The sequence below is a fragment of the Chrysemys picta genome, chromosome 22, assembly GCF_011386835.1.
Source record: "Chrysemys picta bellii isolate R12L10 chromosome 22, ASM1138683v2, whole genome shotgun sequence".
NCBI classification, from domain to species: Eukaryota; Metazoa; Chordata; order Testudines; family Emydidae; genus Chrysemys; species Chrysemys picta.
Genome location: NC_088812.1, coordinates 19,336,516 through 19,342,657, shown reverse-complemented (window position 1 = coordinate 19,342,657; position 6,142 = coordinate 19,336,516). Strand labels below are relative to the sequence as shown.

Here is a 6,142-nt window from a genome sequence, read left to right as displayed (position 1 = left end):
TCACTCCATGACACTTTTCAGAGTAGCAGCCGTGTTAGTCTGTATCCGCAAAAAGAAGAACAGGAGGACTTGTGGCACCTTAGAGACTAACAAATTTATTAGAGCATAAGCTTTCGTGGACTACAGCCCACTTCTTCGGATGCATATAGAATGGAACATATATTGAGGAGATATATATACACACATACAGAGAGCATAAACAGGTGGGAGTTGTCTTACCACCTCTGAGAGGCCAATTAATTAAGAGAAAAAAAAAAAAAAAACTTTTGAAGTGATAATCAAGCTAGCCTAGTACAGACAGACAGTTAGATAACAAGTGTGAGAATACTTACAAGGGGAGACAGATTCAATGTCTGTAATGGCTCAGCCATTCCCAGTCCTTATTCAAACCGGAGTTGATTGTGTCTAGTTTGCATATCAATTCTAGCTCAGCAGTTTCTCGTTGGAGTCTGTTTTTGAAGTTTTTCTGTTGTAATATAGCCACCCGCAGGTCTGTCACTGAATGACCAGACAGGTTAAAGTGTTCTCCCACTGGTTTTTGAGTATTTTGATTCCTGATGTTCTCCCACTGGTTTTTGAGTATTTTGATTCCATGACACTTGCTGCTCCAGTAATTTAAAAATGCAAATGATAAACAAGTGCTAAGACCTTCAAGAAGAATCATGTTTAAATATGGAACTAGGACGCTGTTCAAATTTAATTCATCATCAAGACATTTCTTTCTGCCACGTGGTGGGAGTGTTTGTCCAGTGATTACGGCACAGTGCCAGGCAGCTCAGCATGAGTACTGTCTCATGTGGTCTTTGTGTTAAAAACACCTGGCCTCGCTGTATGTCTACCCTTTTGTAAAATGGGATACTAAGTCTCCTGTACCACTCGGGGAGAATGGTAGGCCATTCACTAGAGTCTGAAGAATTTTCAGATCCTTGGAGGAAAGGTATGAAACAAAGGCAAAGAGAACACTGAGGTGGGACATGATAAGTTTTCAAATACATAAAAGGTTGTTAAAGAGGATGGTGATCAATGGTTCTCCATGTCCACCAAGGGCAAGACAAGATGTAATGAGCTTAGTTTGCAGTAGGGGAAACGGAGGTTGGAAAAACTGACCATAAGGCTAGTTAAGCACTGAAACAGGTTACCTGGGGAAATAATCATTGGAGGATTTTAAAAACAGGTTAGACAATCACCTGTCAGGGATGATTTAGGTGTATTTAATCCTGCCTCTGCATGGGGGAAGGCCTAGATGACCTCTTGAGGTTCCTTCCAGCCCTACATTTCTAGGATTAGATTTGTCAAGCTGTCTGGAGTGGCTCACAAGCGGGGTAATAACTTTCTCTTACCAAAAGAAGTTGGTCCAATAAAAGATCTTACCTCACCCACCTTGTCTCTCTTCTGATCTTGGGCAGACTGTGAAGAAGCAGGGCACAAACCCAAACTGATTGTATGTAGAGCCTGGGAGGATGGGACATCTCTGGGTGAAGTGAGCTAGGCCATCTCCCCTCCCCCCAGCCCAGGGAAAGAGGCAGCCCCTGCCCTGCCCCACAACCCCAGGTCCCAAGGTGGGCTCCCCCTCCCCCCATGCCCAGCCTGGCTCTGGTGTTAGAGCTCCCCAGAGGTGCTGGTCCCATGTCGTCAAGTGCAGTTCATAGTGCTCCACACTGAGCATGCTGGGAAGACAGCTCGGGGGAGTCTGGTGCGACAGACATCACACAGCACCTTCCACCTGGCAACGAGCCACCACACTCCCGAGGGCAGGGCCTCCTGTTGTGTTACCTTGGCCAATAGCAGGACATTAGTGACCTCCCTATGGGGCAGGCCCCCCACTGCGTTACCTTGGCCAGGAGCAGGATGTCAATGAATCCACAGTCTTGCCCTGCTTGGATTTGAGCCAGGCCGCCCTGCCCAGGCAGCTCAGGGCCTGGTGGCGCCACTGCACCACGTTGGCTGTGAAGCGGTGCACGGTGTCGCAAGCGCGCTGGAAGCGCCGCTCATCGGGCGTCAGGTGGTACAGGAGGTCCCAGTGCAGGAGCAGGCGTGCTGGCGTCGCACCACCAGGGAGCTGAGCTGAGCTCCAGGATGGCCGCAATGTAGTCACTCGGCGTCCTGCAACACAAGAAGGTCAGAATGTGACAGGCTGGGGCGGGGCCCTGATCAGAGCTGGGGGATCCCGGGGGGCTGGGCCTCGCAACAGAGTAATCGTGTGATCTCCCAGCCACGGGATCTCCGGGCTGGCCGGCGGGGAGGGGACTGAGCTCGGGTGTCTCTGGCGGCTGCTGTGGCTTAGCCAGCGTGGGACTGTGACGCACGACCGGAAAGCGTTAAGCATCCTGCAGGATAAATGACTCAAATTCAGCCCTTAAAAACATATGGGGAGATGATGTTTGTGGTTTTGTGTATTTACGTATTTATTGATAGAGGTCAATGATGTCATCAAACAGTCCCTGTCTATGCCGTATTCTGTTAATTCAGAGATCAAAAGAACATCTTAGCATTTAAATGAATTGTAAACGCAGGATATCATCACTGTATTCATCTCTCTTTGAAATGTATAGCCAATCATCTGCCAATGGTGGAAAAACAGGCAACTGCCTTATGTTAATTCGGGTAGCTAATTACCGGTGATGGACCTACTTCAAAGTGGCTCTGATTGCCTATTGTTGGCCTAAGGACTCAGACCTGTCCAAGAAGGCCTGGAGTTGTATCAAAGACCATTGGGTCCTGAGCCTGTTTATCTCAGATCTGCTTGAGGCTTCATGCAGGGGAAGCCTAAGTCACAAGGTCTGAGATCCCAGGTCTGACAGGACCGCCCTGAATATGAACATTGGACTGTAACCTATGGGCTATTTCTGAAAGAACTCTTTGCATCTACAAAGCTCAACATCTCTGCTATAAATCTGAACCTCAAGAATGATACTCATGTCTGTATGTATACCGTTCTTTTAACCAATTCTCTCTTTTCTGATTTTAATAAATTTGACTTTAGTTAATAAGAATTGGCTGTAAGAGTGTATTTGAGTAAGATCTGGAATATTCATTAACCCGGGAGGTAACGTGTCCGATCCTTTGGGATTGGTAGAACCTTTTCTGCTATATGATGAATAAGATTTTCATTGATCCTCATCATATTTGACTTGGGTTTCTGGGTGGAGGCCTGGGGCTGGGCTGCTTTAAGGGCACTGTGCTGTTGACTTCTGAGTAGCCAGTGAGGTACAACAGAAGCTGTTTTGTGTTGACTTGGTAAATCTAAGTATTGGAATATCCACCAGCTTGGGGGCTTGTCTGCCCATTCTTTGCAGTTCACCCCAATTGAGTGACCTCAGTTGGCTCCCCTGGAACCCCAGTCACAGGGACCATAAAGAGCCCCAGACACGAGGGGGGAGGGGCAGCATGGCCCAGACAGGCCCAAGGAGCCCCCAGGCTAGCGCAGCCTGTTCCCTGGGTGCACCGCGGGGTCTGGGGTGTCAGGGGGCCCCATCCTCATGGGGCAGCGATGGCAGCGGGGCATGGGGGATTGGTCATTCAGCGGGTGCCTGTGGGGGATGGGTGGTGTTCAGGGCACCTCAGTTGGGCCTGGCAGGGATGGAGAAGTGCCCCTCCCCCTCAGCTGGACAGAATGAACGTGGGTTTGGCGGGAGCCGATCTCGGACTCCTCCCCAGAGCAGGCTAATGGGCTGGGACGTCCTGGTGTGAGCAAGTCCTGCCTGGGTTCCCCAGGGTCGCGGGTTACCTCACTGCGGTAGAGGTGGGAACTGACTTCCTGACTGCCAGGAAACCAGCCACTTCCCCCATCGCTGCCAGGTGAGGCTGGCCCAGCCCTCACTCCCATTTCTGGCAATGGGGTCCGCTCTGAACTCGCAGGTGGCAGGGTTCCATGGTGGGGAGCCAATGTGCCAGGGCCCGCCTGCACCAGCAGGTCCCGCAGCCAGCCCCCGGCCCGCCTGCACCAGCAGGTCCCGCAGCCAGCCTGGGGCTGCCTACACTAATGTGCAGTAAAACAGGTACAAGCTGCAGACGAGGGCCCTGCAGTACATGTATAAACTGGGGTGAGGAGGGTTCTGGGGTGACAGGACTGAGGTGAGGAGCTTTCTGGCAGCGAGATGCATGCGACAGCAGGATCATCCCCAAGAGAAGCACAGCACAGCCATGCCGACCCCACAGGCGTTAGCAGACAGATCAGTGAGTGGAAGCACCAAGCACCAGCCTCTGTGCAGTGAGCGGAAGGAGCTCCACCCCCAGTGCTGACCAGGGCCCGGTGCAACCACTAGGGGGAGACACACTCAGGTGCCCTTAGCCAGTGTGCTACAGCAACCCCCCAACACCTCCCGACTCACCTTGCCCAGTAGGCCCGCTGCCCCTGCCCAGGCCTGCAGTAACACCCTCCCCTCCCTGGGGCTGGGATCTCCAGTTCAGGGACCCATTCCGTGAATCTGGACGGGCTCACTGGGGCCAGGCCAGGAAGGGAGGGACCCTGCAGCCCATTCTCCCCACTCTGACCTCCCCCCATGAGGGTCAGCGCGGGGCCCTGCTGGGGGAGCTGCCCCCCTGTCACTCACTCCTGGCAGTTGCTGTTGTAGCTGAAGACACATTTCTGCAGACTGTCCAGGGTCATGAGGCTGACCTGTCCAAACATGTCCAGGGAGGTGGAGCCTGACGCCACCAGCTGGTGCCACTTGGCCTGTGGGAGAACAGTGCCTGTGAGAGCCGCACCCGAGCAGCTGCCCGCAGGGACAGCCCTGCAGAGCCCAGTGCCCACGCAGTGTGGGTGGGCCAGCGTCTGAGATAGGCAAGCAGACGGGGAGGAGGTTAGTGGACTGGTGCAGTGACAGGCTGGGCATGCGGTGGGGGCAGGTGGAAGAGCAGTGGGCAGGCGGGCGGGTGGGCAGGGTATCGGTGCAGTATATGCCCGGGGGGAGGGGTGCAGGGCCAGGGGCACAGCATAGTGATGGTGCAGCATATTCCATTGGGTGTGGGGAGGTAGGGGTGAGGGCAGGGTGCTGGTGCAGCATAATCCACGGGAGGAGGGCACTAGTGCAGCATGTGTCATGGAGGGAGGGTGGCAAGGTGCAGGCTAGGGGTGGCAAGGTGCAGTGCAGCTTGTGCGGCAGGTGGGCAGGCTGGCAGGTGGCAGGTCAGCGTGTGCCATGGAGGGAGGGTACATGGGCAGGCTGGGGGTTGGCAGGGTGCCAGGGGAGTGTGTGTCGTGGGGGGTGGGTCACGGGCAGTCTGGAAGGTGGTAGGGTGCCAGGGCAGTGTGTGCTGTGTGGGGAGGGTCCCAGGCATCTGGGGGTGGCAGGTACCAGGGCAGTGTGTGCCATGGGGGGAGGGTACATGGACAGGCTGGTGGGTGCCAGGGAAGTGGGTACCATGGGGGGAGGGTCACAGGCAGGATGGGAGTGGCAGGGTGCCAGGGCAGTGTGTGCCATGCAAGGAGGGTACATGGGCAGGCTGGCGGGTGGCAGGGTGCCAGGGCAGTATGTGCCATGCGGGGAGGGTCCATGGGCTGGCTGGCGGGGGGCAGGGTGCCAGGGCAGTATGCGCCATGTGGGGAGGGTACATGGGCAGGGGGCAGGGTGCCAGGGCAGTGTCTGCTGTGTAGGGAAGGTACACGGGCAGGCTGGGGGTGGCAGGTGGCAGGGCAGCGTGTGCCGTGGGGGGAAGGTCATGGGCAGGGTGCCAGGGCAGTGTTTGCCGTGGAGGGAGGGTTCCGGGCAGACTGGCGGGTGCCAGGGCAGTATATGCCATGGGAGGGGCCAGAGGCACAGGCATGGATTTGGTGCCGTGGTGGGAGGGGAGGTACTCACATACATGATGTCAGTGCTCTGGTTGAAGATCTTCACCTAGGGCTTCAGGATGCAGACACAAAGGAGGGAATGGTCCTTGCCCCAAAGGATTTACAGCCTCCAGTGTCTTATTTCTCACACCTGCCTGGCTGATTGTGGAGCATTTTTGCACATCCAGGAGCAGCATTTTCACCCTGATGCACCAATGTTCCTGGCCAGGATTAGCCAGGTGCTGAGGTCCTGGGAGTGGATGGTGCATGGGCTCTAGGCTTTCCTCCCCTCCTGGCATGGTTCCATTTGCTTCTGGGGCAGAGAGAACTCTTTGGAACCACTTGCTAGGACTGAATGAACAGAAGAGAAAC

General features: G+C 54.9%; 1 pseudogene; it reads right to left on the bottom strand.

Annotated features, from left to right (window-relative positions):
* LOC135972147 (ultra-long-chain fatty acid omega-hydroxylase-like) lies at positions 1-5,807 on the bottom strand (annotated as a pseudogene).
* Between the last annotated feature and the right edge of the window lie 335 nt (positions 5,808-6,142).